The following is a 20086-nucleotide window of genomic DNA, read 5'->3' as shown; positions in this document are numbered from 1 at the left end:
ATTTGGAAGATGATTCTTCCAAATGTTGAGTGTTACTGTTATTAACTTCCCTGCATCCATCAAGTTGAACTGTCCAAAACGATAGTTTCATATAATCCAAAGTGATATTAATTTTGACATTGATTCACCAGATAAATTTAAAAATTTTATTAAAAACTGGGTATCGGAACTAGGTTTTTTGTTTGTTTTCCTTTTCTTTTTGGTACCAGGGATTGAACCCAGGGTCCCTCAACCACTGAACCACATCCCCAGCCCTTTTGTATTTTATTTAGAGAAAAGTTTTTACTAAATTGCTGAGGCTGGCTTTGAACTCCCAATCCTCCTGCCTCAGCCTCCCCACAAGCTGGGATTATGAACTAGGTTTCTGAACAGACTGGAAAGAATGGCCAACAACTGGTGAAGTGTAAGCTTCAGATCCGCAGAGGGAAGGCCAGGCTGCATCTGGAATCTCTGCACCTAGCAGGGCTCCCAGCCAGGAAGCGGGTGGCAACCCTCTGCCTTCTCACTTACCTTTGGGGCCGGCCTGGAATTTGGACGCTACCTCCAGAATCTGCTTTCCAGCACCTGGGCTTTCTCCTCTTCGACTCAGGGGCCGAGGCCCTGAGCCACCCCAACCAGCCGGGCAAACAACCTGTCTCCACCCCTGCACCGGCACCAACCAGCTGAGCCTCCTACCTGGGCCTCGCCCGGGAGATTAGACAAGCCTTCCTGCCCACATGGAATCTGGCTCCGCAGCCCTTCCCTCCGGCCTTTCACACAGGATTTTCCCGGTGATTACATCAGCGGGGCTCCTTTCAGAAGAGGCTTATCTACCTAAAGCAGCCCCTGCATCTGATTGGCTGCACTCAACAGCCGGACGGTCCTGGCCCTTACGCTCTCGGCGGGATCGGCCTCTCTTTCTAGGAAGGAGTCAAAGGCTCAGCGGGCTTCTGCTGTGCACCTGGGGAAACTCCACTCGAGTTCCGCGGAGAGCCAGGAAACTTGTGGGAAGGCGCTGACGCGGCAGCCTGGCACCTGTAGACGGGGCGGGTGGACCGTGCGCACCCAGGTGTGGCTGGAGTTTCTGGAGGGAAGCTGTAAAAGGCAGCAGGCAGCCCGCCCACTGGGACCCCCGCAGGCACCCACCCACGACCCTCCCTGCACCCCCTGCCTGCTTCCCTGGATTCCTCCCCCCATTGCCCACCGGGGGGGGGGGGCGTGGCAGAGCTTTTAAAGGAAAGTTCTGTGGAAGCCTGGACTTCGCCTCCAGGTAGGAGCACTCCAAGGGAAACAAATTAGCATTTCAGGGAGCCTCCTTGGAAGTATTTGAGGCCCCACCAGAGAAAAGCTGAACGCAGGGGAGGAGCTTAGCACCCTCTGTGGATTGTGAAAGCAGAAGCGTGTTCATTTCAATAGACGAATGGGTAAGTGCAACCCTGTCTAGCCACACCATGGAATACTACTAGACACAGAACACAGTGAGGAATCGATCCAGGCTCCGGCTCTGATGAACCTACAAACTGTTATGTCCAGGAAAGATGCTCCATCTGAAGCCACAGGGTGCATGATTCTGTTCACATGCGACATTGAGAATAAGAAAATCTAGAGAGGAGAAGCCAGAGTGGCCAGGGACAGAGGGAAGGAGAGTGACTGCCTAAGGGGAACCTGTGCAGGTCCTGTTGTGCTGTGATGAAAGTGTTCTAGAACTAGCTGGAGAGGGCGGCTGCCCAGGGTTGCAAGGGCACTAAATGCCACTCAGTTGCTCACTTCAGAATGGCTGATTTCATGTTATGTAAATTTCATCTTGATTTTTAAAAGCATGTTTCACATCTTGGGGTTCTGCATAAGATATTGTTTGGAAAAAAGATTCCACCACTAGACGAAAAAAGTTTGGAAAACATTTCTTCTGTGTTTATCAACATGAGGTTTCTGTATGGTTAAGGTTTGGAGGGATGAGAAAAAAGAATGTTTGCTTCCACCCCTAAAAATCACAAGAGAATTTTTCTAAATTAGAGAATCCAATGAAGCAAAGGATCTTGGGTGAGCCAGTTGGGAATGAAGAGGCAAGTCTTCAAGGGGACAAACAGGGACTAAAGAGAGAAAGCCCTGAAAAACAGAAGGGGCAGATTGGGGGTTTGCTTCTGAAAAGGGTTTGGGGGAGAAGCTGGCCAGCCAGAGGCACACCTGGACTCAGAAGGTGGGGCACACGCAGGGTCCAGCCCTCAGGTGTGCATATTTTTGTGATGTCCGTTTGCTCCACAGTCCACCCTGAAGGTTCTCATGGTCAGCTCTGCAGCCAGCACAAATCCCTCAAGTGATTGGGGTTTATAGAGGCAGGAGGGCTGCGTTCTGGGCCTGGGTCAGATCTGGGATCCCTCCCGCATGCTGGCTTCCAGAACCTCCTCAGTTCTACCGAAAATGAGAGGCCTCTGCTCCTTACCAGCAGCATTTATTATCATTACTGTCACTGCCTCTGGGCTGCTCTTTTGTGAGCAGCCAGCATTTCTTGAGGATTCACATGCACCTGGTACTGTGCTCCATTTTACATGGAATCCTTGTAGCAAAGCAATGAGGGCAATGAGGTCAGACCTATGGTCACGCTCTAGCAAATGAGGGTCAGAACCAGATCGTGGCCAAAGGACACACATCCCACCAAGGGGGTGGGACTTTCTGTTCCTAGCCCCTACCCCTTTCTCCCATCACACGAGGGCTTGTTTCCCAGGTAAATTTGTGTGTGTGTGTGTGTGTATGCATGTGTGTGTAGTGCTGGGGATTGAACCCAGGGCCTTATGCATGCAAGGCAAGCACTCTACCAACTGAGCTATATCCCCAGCCTTCCCAGGTAAATCTTGCTGCACACACAAGCTAGTCGCCCAAAGAAGGCATCTACCTCTGAGGATTCAAGTCAAAACCTTATTTATTGACATCCTCAGGGAAGACCTGCACTGAAAACTCACATTAACCCAACACATAGGCGGCCGCACACGGGGCTATTCTCTCAACCAGGCTGCTTGTTTATCGGCATGGAAAAAGGAACCTGGATGGCAAGCCGACCAGGACACTCAAGTTGCCAGAACTGCAGTTGGTCCCCTAAACAGGATATACAGTTACAGGATCCTGAGGAGGACGGTGGGTGTGGAATCAGAGACGGGTGTCAGCTGCAGGCAGAATCAGCTCTCAGCTAAGGTGTCTGAAGGCACCACCACCCTTCCATCACGGCTCTTGAGCACAAACAACTGAAATTCCTCTGGCCAACTCAAACAGAAAAGAAGCTCAGGGGCGGAAATCGGGCAGTCTCTGTCGCTGAGGGAAGCCTGAAGCACCAGGCTCAAACCAGGCGGGGACAGAGGCCTCCGGGCAGCTGAATCCACTGCCAAGGCCTTGCCAACGAGGGGCCTGCCTGGGCAGCTCCCACAGCTGCCCCAGTGGCAGCTGCTAGGATCACTGGTGGTGCCTCCCACCCCTGGACACAGCGCTAGTGCCACCATGACTGCTGGACCCTGGGCATTGCCTTCAACCTCTGTCCTACCACTGCTGTGTTGTCCCCCACCAGGCACCAGAGACTGTCACTGCCAATGGGAAGAGCAAAGGAATACACAGACTTCTTGGTTCCCATGCAGGGCTGGGGCTGTGTCTTAGAGGGATATGCTGACCAGGCACAGGGGACAGGTCCAAATGCAGGGCATCAGAGATTCCTGAGTGCTCACAACCCCCTTTCCAATGGCGACTCGTGGACTGGACCCCAACATCAATCTCTGCCACGTGCCATGGTCTGCAGGTATCTCCATGGCAGACCTGCTCCCCCTCTCCAAGCTGGCTTCCTCTGACCTCGACATCATGCAGCTGGCCAGCTCCCCACGTGGATGTGGGTTGGCTTGTCTATTTCTGGGACAGCCCACTTCAGTGGCTATAGAGGGCTATGAAGAGAACCGGACCCCGTGGCCAGAGGGTGCAGTGTGAATGTCAACGCCTGCTCCCTTGGTGGACAAACTCTGGCAAATAACTACACTTCTCTGTGTTTGGTTTTGTTATTTCTGAAATGGGAATCATAATAATCCCTACCTCACTTGGCTACCATGAGTTAATTTCCATAAAGTTCTTAGGCTAGATTCAGTGCTCAGTAAACTGTGGACTGTTACATTATTGACAGTGGGTGTCTTTGGAGCCTCCAAGAGATTAGTCTCTCCCTAAAACAAAGCTTCTGTTGCTCTCTCTTTATTTCTGCAGTAAAATCCTGCATCCAGACACTAGTAATTAGAAATGGGTCTCATCTGCAATAAAAGCACAGCTGACTGATTTGTGAACTGGCAGAAAAAAATGTTTGACTAAGAAAATTTATAGCGTAGGCCCAAAGAGGGGAAAGTCTGTGGCTTCAGGAACTTTTTTGGGGGGGAGATGGGGGTATTGGGGATTGAACTCCGAAGCACTTGACCACTGAGCCCCAGCCCCAGCCCATTTTGTATTTTATTAAGAGGCAGGGTCTCACTGAGTTGCTTAGCACCTTACTTTTGCTGAGGCTGGCTTTGAATTCACAATCCTCCGATCCTCTGATCCTCCTTCCTCAGCCTCCAGAGCCACTGGGATTACAGGTGTGCACCACCATGTAGGAACTTTAGGAACTTTTGACCTGGCCATTTACACTGAAATACTTGCTGCCTCCAATACCTCCTCCCAGTCTGCTGTTGGGCAGCAGATGTTAACTTAGCTGGTCACTCTGTGTCCCTGGGGGAAAAATGACTCTTTAAAAAGAATCCAGGATGTAGGCTTTTAATTAATTCAAGGTGGTTGGCCACAAATAAGGATGGACTCCCCAAGATTTCTTCTACCTAGTTATTCCCTGGACACTGCCTGGACAGTCAGGTCAAATGGAACTCTTTCCTCCAATCAATTTTAAGCTAATCTTAATATAATTTAAAAATACAAACATAAAATTTATTTGTTCCATATTTTAGAAGACAGTTGTGGGCTGGGGCTGGGGCTCACTGGTAGAGCACTTGTCCAACATGATCAAGGCCTAGGTTTGGTCTTCAGCATGGCAAAAAGAAAGTTGTTTGAGAGTAATTTTATTTATTTTCCACTGGTGTGTTGGTGTCACATCATCAAGACAGGTGGCTCTGACGTGGACTGGAGATGAGGTAGTGCAGGTGCCTTCTCATAGATGAAAAAACAGGCTGGGGTTGGGGGTGGGTTGCAATTTGCCCGGTTTCTGTCCCCCACACTGTCCTGTGAGAGCAGCCTAGTGATGATCTGTGGGGACTTGTTGATATGTTAGGTAATCAATCATGGTTTCTATTTGAATTTTATTCTCTATAGAAAAAGAAATCCCTCCCTCATTTTGTGATGTGCTAAAAATGTGTCTGTTTCAAGATTTGATGACTTCTGATATTTCTTCTGCATAGAATAATAGAGATCATTTAGTGTCAGGGGAAGAAACCTTGAAGGTTTTAGAAGGAGATCCTTCCAAACTTCCTTTCACAGAGGAGGAGCCCAGGAGGAGAGGGTGGCAAGGACTCACCCAGCATCTCAGGGGCAAGGGGGATGGGCCAGAATTAGCTTCCACAGCTGGGCCAGTTCCAGCAGGCAGCCTCGCTGGCCCAGCCCTGCAGCCCTAAGGGCAGAGCCGCTCAGATCAGAAGCATCTGTCCACCCCTGCCTTGGCCCCGGGGGGTGGGGCCAAGGTTCCATGTTGGGGGCAGGTTCATTGCTACCCCTGGCCAGCCTCTCTGGGGCTGCTTGACCTACCCTACACCCAAGCCAGCTGCGATTGCCACAGAGGCCACCCCTTCCCAGCAGGCAGGGGACCTTGGCTTCTCCCTCTGGGGACCGGAGCTCCAGCACCCTACCTTGCAGGGTTGAGCAAGGAGCTACTTATAGCTCTGTTATCATGTTCCTGTTTTAATACAAACAAACAGCTGTAGCCTGGGGAAGAGATTTATTAAGAGCCCTTGCTTGCTTTCTGCTCTGGCAAGAGTCCATCATAAGCACCAAAGACCAGGCTGCTCTTCGGGGTTTGAGTGAAGTGACAGCTCTTCCCTCATCCTCTCCCCTTGCCTTCTGCTTTCTTCTCTCCCTCCATCTCTGAGGCCCCTGGACATTTTGAATTCCTGTTCTGTGGAACATTTGGGCTGGGACGACCTTGGAGACTCCCTGCTCTTAGGACCTGGTGGTCAGAGACCAGTCCGACGGACCACCCTCTGCTGGAAAGGGCTGGAGCCAGAGCCAGCCCCCCACAGACTTGCTCCCCACACAGGGCCTCAGCCCCCCAGCCCCTGAAGGCCCTGAGGGGCTTCTCAGAGAACACAGCCAGCTCCAATGAGAAGCAGGTGTCCTATCATGCTGAGGCCCTGAGCCACACACCAAAAGGCCTCAGGCCATTCTGTCTGCGTTGGTGAGGAGAACTGGGCAGGTAGCTTTCTCAGCTCCCAACCTCCTACATGCCCTATGGTCACTTTGTCCATCTTGCTTTGTTTCTGGCAGGGACTGGGCCTAGGGTTGAAGCTGGAGGTCCAAGCTGAGCTTTACTCATGTCTGGGTCCATGGAGTAGAGACCAGAGACTGAAGGAGCAAGCAAAGCCCGAAGGTACAGAGACCAGCTAGGATACACCCTGGGGATTCCGAGAAGCCTTGGGGTGGGCTTCAGGGGCAGGGAGACCCCAACTGATGTTTGGGTAATCATATTTACAAAGTTAAAACCTACAAAAGCAAAGCTGGGATCATACATACATGCGTACTCTTGTTGAACTTGTTTTTTAAAAAAAATTAACAGTAACATATCAAGAACATGTCCCATGACTCTCTGTCATATTTAATAGCTGCAGTAGGCACCAAGTTGTCTTCCAGTTTTACAAATGTACGCCTTATGTTCTATAGTTTGTTTCTGTCTGGATGGTTGTGGGCATTGTAGGGTGAAGTGGGCAGGGTCACCCTAGCCTGCCATTGGTTAATGAAGCAGGAATTGAGAATGAGAAATGGACTCAGGGGCAAGCTCAGACTGGCAGGATCAGATATGGGCAAGGACTGAGTTAGCACAAGCAGTTGGGGCAGGGAGCAGGCAGAGGGCTGGTGAACAGGCTCACAGAGGGCTTGGGGGTCAGGGGGCAGAGAGGCCTCTGGTGGCAGGGCATCTCAGCTCAGAAGTCCTGTACTGCCTTTTAGTGGGAGACCTGAGCAACCAGGTCCGAGGAGGTTTGAGACAGGCCTCAACGCTTAGCTCATCAGCTGGAATCTGGTTCTTTGCAGAAAGACACTGTGTACCATCAGCAGTGTTGCTTGCCGAGTCGTAAGCCTCTAAAGTAGAACCTGGGATGGTAGTGGAATCTCTAGGTCTACTTGAATACTTTCTGGTGGTAGGAAACTCACTACCTCCTGGTGAGGTAGGCATCCCATCTGGAGAGGGTTCTACTGGATAACTTCAAAGCTTTTTCTAATGCTTCATACACTAGATCCTGGAGGCTGGGGGTATAGCTCAGTTGGTAGAGTGCTTGCCTGGCATGCACAAGGCCCTGGGTTCACACCCCAGCACCAAAACCAGAAAACACATACACTAGATCCCACCCACGATTCTGTGTTATTCCCCCAGGCTCTGAACAATGATGATACCACCTGGGCATGTGCTGGGGCATGTGGTGAAGCTTGAAAACCAACAAGGGACAATCTGCTTGCATTTATGATCCATAACCTTTGAATAGGCCCAGGCCCAACATGAATTTGCCTTGTTCTGGGACTACACCGAGTCAGCAGAATCCCTCCTCTTCATGGCTGATTAGTGGTGGCTGACAGCTAGTACCCCACAGCTGGCCACAGACACATGAGGGTTCCCAGCTCAGACCAACAGAACCACCCAGAGGAGTAGCTGAGCCCAGCTCAAAGTGCCAACCCACAGAATCCAAGCTAAGTAAATGGTTCTTATTTAAACCACCACGTTTTGGGGTAGTTTGTTATGTAGCAAAAGCTAACTGCTCAGAATTCCCCAGAGGGCCCATTTCACTTCCCTTCACACCAGGCTGCATCCAACACTGGCTGGCCACCGGGAAGAGGGAATAAAGGATGACAAGTGAACCGGAGAACCTGTCAACCCCCTCCCCACTGTTCCCATGGCAGTTGACAAGCAAGACCCTTGGCTGATGGCACCAGTGTCATCTTAGCATGTGCCAGACTGAAACCTCTGAGGACAGATCCCTGAGCGTCTGTCTGGGAGAGCCAAATGTGTCCTAAGCCACGCAGAGCCCCTAGCCCCAAACCGAAACGTGAAACCACATCTTGATTTTCAGTAAAGGGCCTTTTTTTCTCCTGCTAAAACAGATACTCGATACCTTCAAGTATATAGTTCCCTTACTCACAGTTTCCACACCGCCCTTCTCTGCAGATGAGATTAGCAGAAACCATATTTCTTATGAAAACAAGCTGTTGTAACCCACAAAAAAATCCAGACATTGATTAGAATCCTGAGGCTGAACTGTGCTGTCATTTTTAGAAATCAAATACAGGATCAACATCATTGGGCACCGCGGGCTAAACACAGGGTGGCAGTAGCATGGAGTGAGGGTGAGGCTGCTTCAGCACAGGTGACAAGTGGGCACCTGAGAGTGAGGGTCACAGCAGGGCCAGCGACTCTGGAGCCGAGTCGCGGCTACCAACGAGACCACCCTAGAGCCAATCTGGGAAGCTGAAGGTATTTGCTCTCTACATGATGTCCTAGGACTCGGCAAGTCCTAGGCTTTGGGTGTTTTTTATTAACTTTGGTGTTTAAAAAGGAAAAAAGTTTTAAAACCTCTAATCCTCTTATAAGTTTATTGTAAATTTATCCTTACAAGTGATGCTAATACTTATAAGTCCTTGTTTAGCACCTGGATGGCCACCTTAAGTGACAGCTGCCATCTTAAGAAAAAAATTTCACTTTTCTGCTCAAGGGCATTTCTGAGAAGGGCTCCCCACTCCCTTATACCAACCCCACCCTTAACCACCCCATTAGGACCTGCCAGGCTCTAATCCCTGAGCCTCCCCATAAAAGTCCAGAGCCCCAAGCCTGTATTGCCTCTCTCGCCATCTGTGGAGAGATGGCCTTTATTTGTCAGCTCTGACAACAAACTCTGGTCTCTGCCTACTGTCCCATCTCCTGGTGCCTCGTTTTCCTTTCAATACTGGTTATTATGTAATTTAAAAGTCCTAATAAGCAGGACTTTTGTTAAACAGGACTTTGGCTCGTCTGTACTTCACCCCAGAAAGAATAAGAACAACATCATTTGGTGGGGGAGGCTGGGGGATAAACCTAGAAGTGCTTCACTACTGGGTCACACCCCCACCCTTTTCATTTTCTATTTTGTGACAGGCCTCTCTGAGTTGCTGAGCCTGGCCTCGAACTTGTGATCCTCCTGCCTCATCTTCCCGAGGCACTGGGGTGACGGGTGTGCACCACTGCGCCCAGCAAGAACAATATCCTCATCATATTTGCATGTTTTAAAGTTAGCTGAATAATAGAGGCATCCTAATTATCCTTCTCTCGATATTTCCTCCCAACTTTTCTCCCAACGTGATATAAAATAATGAGAAAATAAATAGACACAAACTTTTTCATCATCATTAAATAAAAAAGAGCAAAGTCAGAAAATCCCCCCCCACCCCGCACCATTCCTAATACCTGGCTCCCACCCATTGCAGATATTTATATCTGCAGCTCCTGGGAAGACCTGTGGATGGAGCCGCTGCATGGAGTCTGGCTTGAAGGAGTTAGGGTCAGAACAAGCCCACCCTAAATCAGAAAAGCCCCCAAAAGGTGCCTGAGCAGGTCTGAGCAAGACCTGGGCGGAAGGGATTCCACAGCACAGGGGAATTCAAGGGACAGGCACAATTCAAGGGCATGGTCTTCAAAATGTGTGGATTCTGAGGGAGAAAAAAGGCAAAAATCAGCAGAAGCACCCTAGAGCAGCAGGGTATTCACCGGGGAAGGGAAAAACCCAGAAAATTTAGTCCTTAACAAGGAAAGAAAGCCGTGAAGTGAAACTCTCCTGATACCTGGGCACACAAACAGGACCCCGGCTGCAAAGACAGAAGGAGTGCTATTGAACCAGGATCCTAGGAGACGTCCAGGACTGCAGAAGTAGACAAGAGGAAGGCTGGCTATCGGCACAGAGAGGCAACAGCATGTCACACACATCACCCAGGGAAACCTTCCTCACAGCCCTGTGCCCGCTGGAAAGCACAGCGAGATCTTAAGTCAGCTCTCCTGTCAGAATTCAGGATCCTCACTTGGGCACAGAGAAGCACCTTGAATCAGAAATTAAAAATGCACATAGAGATGGACCCAAATCAGGGAGGGATGAGAAGGTTGTTGGTGGAACTCAGGAAAGAAATAGGAGAAAAAGACAAACCTATCTCAGAGGTAAACCCATCACAAGGCACCCGGGGAGGAACAGACTCAAGTGAAAGTTTAATAGAAGGCACTGAATGAAATCAGGGAAACGGGGAAAGGAACGAGAAACAACATTCGGAAGTAACTGGAAAGTATAAAAACAAGAGAGGCAGGAAAAGAAGGAATCAAGGAATCATATTCCCACTGTTGGAGAGCCTGAGGTGAAGACAAGGCAGCAGGATAGCTAGAGCTTCAGCTGAAGGAACTTTCCAGAAACAGACAAATACAGCACCTGAACCTACCCAGTGAATCTCACTGGGTGCCTAGGGAAAGGAACCCAGGACAAGGAATTCTAAGACACATCCCAGCAAAAGTATTGGATTTCAAAGTTGGAAGATAAAAGATCTCTAGATAAATAGATCAAATAACTTACAAAGTCAAAAGAATCAAACTGGCATCATATTTTTTAAAAAATGCATGAAGTAAGATATCAGTGGAAACACTTTTAAGTTTTAAGGGAATGGGGGTGTAGCTCAGTGATCAAGTGCATGCCTAGCCCCCGAGAGGTCTGGGTTTAATCCCCAGGCTGCAAAACAAACAAACACAAACCTCTTTACATGGGTGCATTCCTGTAATTCCAGATGCCTGAAAGGTGAAGCAGGAGGATCACAAGTTAGAGGCCAGCCTAGGCAAACATAGCAACCCCATCTCAACACACAAACAAAACCTGAAAATATCCAGTCGAGCTGTTCTTCATATATAAAATCTAGAGAAAACAATTTTCAACATAACTTGCTGAATTCTGCACCTATATGAAAAATCTACTAGATATATTTCATCCAATCAAGTGAAGACTGCAAAATCTTTAGCAAAACGACTGATGTTGAGGATTTTTAAATATGTAAATACACAATTAAGACTAAATCAAAGATGAGAGGGGAAGGATGGAAGTTCAATGTACAAACATTATTTGGTATAACAAAGTTAAAAATGCATCTAGGGTGCACGCCTGTAACCCCAGTGGCTCAGGAGGCTGAGGCAGGAGGATCACAAGTTCAAAGCCTCAGCAACTTAGTGAGGCTGTAAACAACTCAGCAAGATCCTGTCTCTAAATAAAATACAAAAAAGGGCTGGGGGTGTGGCTCAGTGGTTGAGTACCTCTGGGTTCAAACCCCAGTACCCCCAAAATAAAAATAAATAAAATAGATTGCTCATATGTAGATCATGGTTGAAACCAGTAATGGGTACATGAGGATGTTTATAATGTTCTCTCTACTTTTGTGTATGCTTGCAAAGTTCATAATGAAAATTTTAAGAAGAAAAGAAAGAGGGTAGAAGGGTGGAAAAGAAGTCCTTCCCTAATTTGTGACGAGGACCCCCCCCACCCCGAGTCACTTCTGGCCATGTCAGTCTCTGCCCCATCAAAGTAGGATTTGGAATTAGGTCATCCCTTCCTAAGCAGACATCAAGACAATCTTTCAGGGGGCTGGGGATGTGGCTCAAGCGGTAGCGCGGTCTCCTGGCATGCGTGCGGCCCGGGTTCGATCCTCAGAACCACATACAAACAAAGATGTTGTGTCCGCCGAAAACTAAAAAATAAATATTAAAAAAATTCTCTCTCTCTCTCTCTCTCTCTCTTTAAAAAAAAAAGACAATCTTTCAATGATTCAAGCTACTAAAGTAAGCTAGTTTTGTTTTTGTTTTAGTTGTAGATGGACACAATACTTTAATTTTATTTATTTACTTTCATGTGGTGCTGAGGATGGAACCCAGTGCCTCACACCTGTTAGGCCAGCGCTCTGCCACTGAGCCACAACCCCAGTCCCAAGTAAGCTAGTTTCGATTTGCATTTTCCAAACTGAATTTACCTGTTGGGTGTGAAACTTGGGGCCCAAGAGTCTCCAACAGATCACTCAAGTTCAAGTGCTGCCTTCCAATCCTAGCTCCACCCTTTCTTTCCATCCATGTTGGTTTGGTTCCTAGTACCGTGTGTTTGATCACTACTCCTCATTTCTAGAACTTGGGCCTAAGGGCTTTTCTTGCCATATGTGAACACAGTTCCTAAAGGAAAACTCAGTTCCAGACTGCTGGGATCTGTCCACCCAACAGAAACTCTGGCAGTAAGGACTGGTCACCCCCAAGCTTTGTTCCTTCTCTAACTGCTTCTCCAAGGTTGACATCTGTTGATCAAGAGCACCAACTGAAATCTCTTTGTTTATGCTAAGTGAAGATAAGACATTTGCAAAATGTTGACATCCCTTGGGGCAGTAAAGCAAGCTGGCATTGGGAAGGCAGGGCACTCTGACAAATGCCAGACAGTGAGCCTTCCACCGGGCAGTGCAGAGAATAATGTCACCAGGTGCTCTTCAGAGAACACATGAGATAATGATCTTGTGACAAACCAGTGTTCAAGGATTGGTTGTCTCATCTGTTTGCTATGAAATATGAGACACAAAATCACTGCGTCAGATTCTACCTAGAATCTCATTACCAGTTTCAGCAGAAGTCTAGTCCCAGGAACAGTTTTCTGAACAACCAAAAGTGAACACAGAGCCATGTTTCTTAAGTTCCCAGAGATTTAACTGCAAAATTAAGTGCCCTCAAAATGAAAATCTTGGTCCCACTTAGAAATGGCCTACCCAGCTTCACAGACATCCTTACTTTTCAAAACTCATATATATATGAGCACACCCAGAAGAAATGCAGATTTCATGGCCCAGTCTTGCAACTCAATAGTAAATAGCAAAGGAACCACTCTTAAAAGGGCCAGTCCTTGGTAGAGCCCTGATATTTCTTTGGAGCCCCTGAATACTGGGACACAAGCAGTATCAGTTGCTCCTGAACTTTGTGCAGACGTAGGTGGTTTGGCTCCAGAGAACCGACTCTCTTTGCTTGGACAACAGCAGCCGAGTTGCTAGGTTTAATCTTGCGGTTCTTTGGCACCAATTCTGGCACAGAGCTCTGCTGAGGCTGTTCCCTGACTTGAGTGCAGAGAGAATTTCCCCTTTTTAGGTCACAAACTCAGAGTCTTCACTCACCACAGCCACTCTCTCCACTGTGTCAGTTTTAAACACCATTATTAATAACATCTCTGAAGCATTGGCAAGGGGCGACTGTTTTGTGTTTTTCCAGCTATACACAGGCAATTCAGCAGACAAAAACAGGAGCAAATTTGCCTCTGCAGACTAGGATAATCAAGCCACATTGTTCACCACCTCTTCTAAACACAGATGAATTAAGAACTCAAGAACGAGGGCACAGTGGATTGTCCAGTGACCCGCTAAGGATGCAGACGAGCCCACAAAGAGTGGTCTCCCTGTTACTCCTCCCTGGGCAGCATCTAGTTGCTCTCCTGCTGCCTCACCACCCCCTGTCTTGGTCTCCAGGCCCTACATTTGGGGTTGGGTTGGACCTCCTGTGCTGAAATGGACGAATATCTCCTGGGCTTGTGGCCTCTTTGGGGAATCAGAGCACTGGACCCTGGTCAGCATCAGAATAAGTTTGGTCTCCTGCTGGCCAGTACACTTGCAGTCTGGGTGATTCTATTTTCTCTGGCGCTCTCCCTTCCCCAGTAGCCTCTAGGTGGCATGCTGTCCCCCACAGGGCCATGGGGCACATGTAATTAGGGGCACCCACCACTGCAACCCAGCTTTCAGCTCTCTGCTCCCATAAAACCACATGCTTGGGCAGCAATTTCTGAAGGCCTGCCTTGGTTCTTGACTCCAAAAACTGCTCATCCCTCACCCCTTCCACCTCCCCCCTCCCTCCATCACCCCCTGTTGACCATGGCTTGGCTTACCATGCAAACCCACTCTGGAGACTGCTAATTGGACTAGGTCTGGATTCCGGCTTAAGCTAGGCTGATCAGATTTTCTCTCTTGATATTTGATAGAGATCCTGAAACTCAATCAGGGAGGACCCTCCTCACAAAGCCATGCAGAATGGGGTGAAGATCGGTGGCAGAGAAGCCTGTGCCCATGCACACGAAATTTAGGGGTGGACAGGACAAGGAGACCAGCAGAGGAGGCCAGTCCATCCTCAGATCAGAAGGAGGCGAGTGGCTGCTGGGAGCCAGGGCGAAAGAGCTGGTGCAGCCCAGGACTGCATCTGTTCAACAACCGTCCTCTCCCTTTTCTGAGTGGGTTTCTGTTTCTTGTGACCAAATTGTCATTGAGTGAAACCACACTCAAAAGTTGTCCATGACCCTAGATCCTGGCTTTGTCTCCGTCCTTGTCCTCTCTCAGGCACTCAGCAGGATCCATCACTGTCATCCCACCCCCTCCTCTGGTCCCCTCTGCTAAGGGCTTTCTGAACAAGGTGCCCCGAGTCCTGCTCTCCCTCCTACTCCCATGGCTCCTCCCTCCCTCTCAAGGCAGCCACCTTCTGAGGTCAGGGCTTGGTCTCCTAGCCTGCTCTTCTCCTTGGAACGTCCACAGGTTCTCATAGACTCCTTACTGCTATCCCAGGAGGGGACAGGAGTCCCTCTCCAGGAGATGGCTCTGCTTTCAGGACTCACACGACTCGACCTCTTGAAATATAAACTGCCACTTTCCCCACAAGCAGACCCTTCTCTTTCCTTTCCCTTTTCTTTCTTTCTTATTTTTTGGGGGGTGGGGGAGGGGTGGGTGGGTACCAGGGATTCACCTCAAAGGCACTCGGCCACTGAGCCACATCCCAGCCCTATTTTGTCTTTTATTTAGAGACAGGGTCTCACTGAGTTGCTTAGCGCCTCAGGCTGGCTTTGAACTCACGATCCTCCTGCATCAGCCTATTGAGCTGCTGGAATTACAGGCGTGCGCCACTGTGCCCGGCTCTCGGCCTTTCCCATTTCTGTTTAGAGGACCTGGTCCTTTCAGTCCTATGGCCAGGCACCATCATGGTGATTCTATACCTCATGGTGGCTGCCTGTGTGTATCTGCCTCCCACTGGACCAGGAACTCCACGAGGGCAGGAGCTGTGTCCATGTGGAGCATAAGCACCCCCTTTGTCCTGGGACCTGGGACGTTAAGTGCGTAAAGTCATGTAGTGTTTCCCAATTAGGTAAAGTGATGGTTACCTGGGGTTCTCCTTGATTTTCTTTTTTCTTTTCTTTTCTTTTTTTTTTTTGGTGCATGGTTCGAACCCAGGGGCACTTGGCCACTGAGCCACACCCCAGCCCTATTTTGTATTTTATGTATAGACAGCATCTCACTGAGTTGCTTAGTGCCTCGCCATTGCTGATACTGGCTTTGAGCTCGAGATCCTCCTGTCTTAGCCTCCTGAGCTGCTGGGATTATAGGCATGCGCCACTGCGCCCAGCCTTGATTTTCCATCCACATTCACCAAGACCTTTAGATTCCTTGTTCTCAAAGTCTCCTTTATTGTCCCCTTCCTGGCCATCCCTTTGTTTGGGCCAGACCCCCATCTCCCCCTCAGAGTCACCCTGTGGAAGCAAGTTGCTCTCCCTGTGCACAGCATGGAGCTCAACAAATGGAATTCTGGGGAGGTAGCAGCAACAGTTTTTAGAATTTTCCAAGTTCCCTCAGATAAACAGAGCCACTAGACAGAAAACCTGAAAGTCTGTGTACAACATTTACCAAAAAAACAGGTAAGAAGGTATCTCCTGAGCTTGCCCGTGCACAAGGAAGCTGAGGGAAGCAGGGGGCACTGTCAGCTAGAGACCTGAGAACAGGAGAACCCCGAAATAGCCGACAGGTGTTCACTGGAAGGGACTGTGGACTGATTTGGAAGCAGAAGCTGAGCTGGGAGCTTTAGCTCTGCACACACTGTGCTGATGTTACACAGCAGACTATAGTGATGTAAGTGGGCCGGCAATTTCAGTTCACGAACTTATGAGACATGGTAAAAAACAGAGTGAAGGTGCACACACACACAAACACACACACACACCATGCATACACATGCTCCACTGTGTTTAACTGAACCACAGGACTTTGTCCTGAAGCTCAGAATCCTGCCTAATTTCAGCTTTCACCTGATGACTCAGTTATAACGGACTCCGTTATAAATGGAGTCCGTTATAAACAGTCCTACTGAGATCACAAGGCAGCTCAAATTGGTAGCCACACGTCAGACACGGTTCTGAAAAGATGCCTGTGAGAGTCTAGAGAAATACATGTGCAAACAGCTCAAGATCAACACAATCATGTGTGTAAATATATGTGCAGAGTCTTGGCCTATTAGGGTCTTAAGAACTCTCTTGAATTTTCATTTTGCAAAAATCACAAACACTTGAAAATACAACTGAGAATGAACAGAATCATCACAGAGTCCAGATGAGATTTCAGTAATCATCCAGGCCAGCCCCTCATTTTACAATGAAGAGATCAAGGCTGAGATTAATGGGGCCCTGTTCTGCTAGTAATGTATTAGGAAAGAGCAACTAATAGTGTATTTGGGGAAAAAAAAGTAGTTCATTTGGCTTAGGAGGTGATGAGGTGATGGGAAGGAGAGAAGCACAGATGTGCCTTTAATTTCGCTTTACAAGGGAAAATAGAAAGAAATGTGTGTGTCTTTCTACTCCCGGAGCCAACACAGTCTAAAGCCACACACTGCCCAAAGGAATGAAGCCATCGACCTGAGACCGACTTACCCAGTATCCTCTTAGCCCGGAGAGCAGCAAGCGGGAGAGGCCTCTGTCCTGAGGTCACCACTTTTCAGCACTGCCCTCTGCCCACTGTCCCTTCCCCAGGATCACATGCGATTGTTCTATAAATGTGCATTGGCTTAAGGTTGGGAACACTGGCCTGCGAGGCAGTGGCGTGTAAGCAATGTGACCCAGGCCAGGAGGCAGCTTTCCAGGAGGCTCTGTGGCCTGCTGGTGGGGGAGGCCTGCAGCAGGAGGCAGGCAGTGTGCAGGTACCACCAGCCCCAGCTCTCTGCTTTGCTCCCCCTGAGCACACATGGGTGAGGAAGCCAGGATCAGCTACCTTGGGCTAGAATGCAATATACTCACAGCAGTTCTCTCTTGAGGCTGGGACAAAGCAAAGCAGTTCTCTCTTTTGATTGGGGCAAAGCAAAGCAGTCTTAAAAAAAAAAAAAAAAAAGAATTAAATTAAAAGTGCTTTGATGAGACAGGTAGGGCATTGTCATCTACAGTGGACCTCATAATATCAAATTGTTGTTTTTGACAATGTCAATATACTTCCTTGCCAAAGGCACAGTGAGTAGAGAGTGCTAGACCAGTCCTAAATAGCAAGTTCTCCAAATTCCCTCAGTCTTCAGTGAATTAAAGGTGTGGCCATACAATGACCGACAAACTAAGCAACTATTAGAAAGGTTATGAGGTCTTCGAGTACCAACATGAAAACTCTCCAAAAGCAGGGCATGGTGACACACGCTCACCTGTAATCACAAGTTCAAGGCCAGCCTCAGCAATTTTAGGAAGGCCCTCAGCAACTTAGCAAGACCCTGTGTCAAAATAAAAAATAAAAAGGGCTGGGGATGTGGCTTGGGGGTAAAGTGCTCCTGGGTTCAATCCCTGGTACCAACCAAACAAAACAAAAACACTCTAAAATATTCTCCAAGACACGTCATTAAGTGAAAAAACAACTAAGGCACAGGATAGACTGTATAATATGCCATCATACTTTAAAAAAGGAGGGTATAAACTGATGTGCACATGCTTCCTCACATTGGGTGTATAAGTCTGTGATCTAAACCATAAAATATACTGTCCTATGATATATAAGGGATCCTGGAAATTCCCTCAAGAAACTAGTGGCAGCCGCAGCACTGGGGCAGGGAAAGAAGATCGCCTCCTCTCACATTTCCCTTTCTAGTCTAGGAATTTTATCACATGTAAATGTTAATAATTTTTCAAAGAAAATTTAAAAAGTAATCTCATTTTCATTAGATACATTCAGTTTTGAAAATGATCCCAATATTCAGAGTGTTGAAGTCAACCAACCATGACTTCATTTTTCCCCACTATTTAAGAGTTTTGGCTGAGTAATCTTCTTTAAGAGTTTTGCAATAATTAAAGCCCTGTGGTTCCGAAGGCCCTGAGAATGTTGAAGGAGGAGTCTGAAGGCCACCCTTTTATTCCTGATTGTCTACCTTCTAGCAGTGATTTAGCATACCTGCTAAGCACCTCAAGTTCATGAGGATAAAGTGAGAATTACCCCACACCCTGCCTACGTCACAGGCTCAAGATGAGCTGAACATGATGTTTTTAAAAACCCTCTGAAAACAGAAAGTCTTTATCAACAAGAGAATCATGCAAGCTCTGCATGGTGGCACATGCCTGTAATCCCAGTGGCTCAGGAGACTAAGACAGGAGGATCGTGAGTTCAAAGCCAGCCTCAGTAAAAACGAGGCACTAAGCAACTTAGTGAGACCCTGTCCCTAAATAAAATACAAAATGTGGTTCAGTGGTTGAGTACCCCTGAGTTCAATCCCCAGCACCCCCTGCTCCCCTCCCAAAAGAGAGAGAGAGAGAGAGAGAGAGAGAGAGAGAGAGAGAGAGACATGCAGAGTGATCCCAATTTGTAACTTTTTTCTTCCGAAGTTTTTGTGTCATTCAGCATTCACACAAATGAAGTCCGGGTTTCCCTAGAAGCAAGCACAGAGGTTAAGGGAGTGCCTGTCGGGGGGCCTGTGTCTGCGGCCATTGCGTAGGCCTCACCTTTGCAGCCCCCTCTTTTTGTACAGGCTTTTTTCCCACAGTGTGTTGGAGTCACCTGGTGCAGCAGTCTGGGCCTTTGGGCTTCCTCCACAGCCCCCAAGCACATCTAACTTCTGTTCCCAATTTATTTATCCAGGATCATTCCCCCCCCCCTCCCAGTCATCCCCTAGGACCAACACATAACACTGGGAGGAAATTGCTTTAAGACATAAACAAAATTTTAGCTACATTAGAATCACCAGCCTGTGTTCCAAAGCCCATCAGCAATGGTGCGGTTCCCCAGTGCTCATGGAAACCCACAGGAGACTCTGTTTACCTGGCAAAGCGCTGACCCCACATGGCCGTGGCCTAAGTGCAGCTTTGATCCTTCATTTGCCTGCAAGTTTGATGACTCCTGACCTATACATTAATTAAGTAATCACATTAATTTTTAAAACCCTTTTTAAATTTGGGAAGATAATAAATACTTCCAAGTTTGCTCATAAAATGAGATTGAATTAAATTTCTTATTTCATATCTGTCCAATTCAAACTCACATAAACCCAACTTTGCTGAAAATTACTAGCATATGTAGGAGGACACAGAGAAAGGAAAAACATTTCCAGGCAAAGCAAAGGACTCTGACTATTATTTTAAAGTCCTGGGAGGAAAACAAATTCAAAGCAATGTTTGGTATGACAGTAAGCAGGTGGATTTATTAAAAAAATAATAATAATGTTGAAAGGTCGTTATTTCCATACATAATGCTGGAGAGGATGTGGAGAGAAAGGAGCACTTTTACACTGTTGGTGGGACTGTGAATTAGTATAACCACTATGGAAATCAGTATGGAGCTTCCTCAAAAGACCAAGCATGGAACCACCATAGGACCCAGCTGTACCACTCCTTGGTATTTACCCTGAAGAACTAAAGTCATCTTACTCCAGTGACACCTGCATACCCATGTTTACAGCAGCACAATTCACAACAGCCAAACTATGGAACCAGCTTAGGTGTCCATCAACAGATGAATAGATGAAGAAAATGCGGCATATGTTCACAATGGAGTTTTATTCAGTCATAAAGAAAGGTGAAATTATGTCATTTGCAGGGAAATGGATGAAACTGGAGACCATCACATGAAGTGAAATCAG

General features: G+C 47.9%; 1 protein-coding gene across 22 annotated transcripts in view; it reads right to left on the bottom strand.

The window, feature by feature from the left end:
• Tacc2 (transforming acidic coiled-coil containing protein 2) overlaps positions 1-17019 on the bottom strand; it is a 191743-nt gene extending 174724 nt beyond the window's left edge. For 15 of the 22 annotated variants that reach the window (XM_046448749.2, XM_046448735.2, XM_046448738.2 and 12 more), the window contains exon 1: positions 511-667. The gene's annotated coding sequence lies outside the window, so the exon portion shown is untranslated. Of the gene's footprint in view, positions 1-510; positions 668-14126; positions 14604-16919 lie in introns of those variants that run through there. The other 7 variants (XM_046448736.2, XM_058580716.1, XM_058580719.1 and 4 more) reach the window with 3 other exon arrangements.
• Between the last annotated feature and the right edge of the window lie 3067 nt (positions 17020-20086).

The sequence above is a fragment of the Marmota monax genome, unplaced genomic scaffold (genome assembly GCF_021218885.2).
Source record: "Marmota monax isolate L192 unplaced genomic scaffold, Marmota_monax_Labrador192_F-V1.1 WCK01_AAM20220418_F8-fsc00076, whole genome shotgun sequence".
In the NCBI taxonomy this organism is placed as follows: Eukaryota; Metazoa; Chordata; class Mammalia; order Rodentia; family Sciuridae; genus Marmota; species Marmota monax.
The sequence above is the reverse complement of the archived record's forward strand: the minus strand, read 5'-3'. Positions and strand labels throughout refer to the sequence as shown.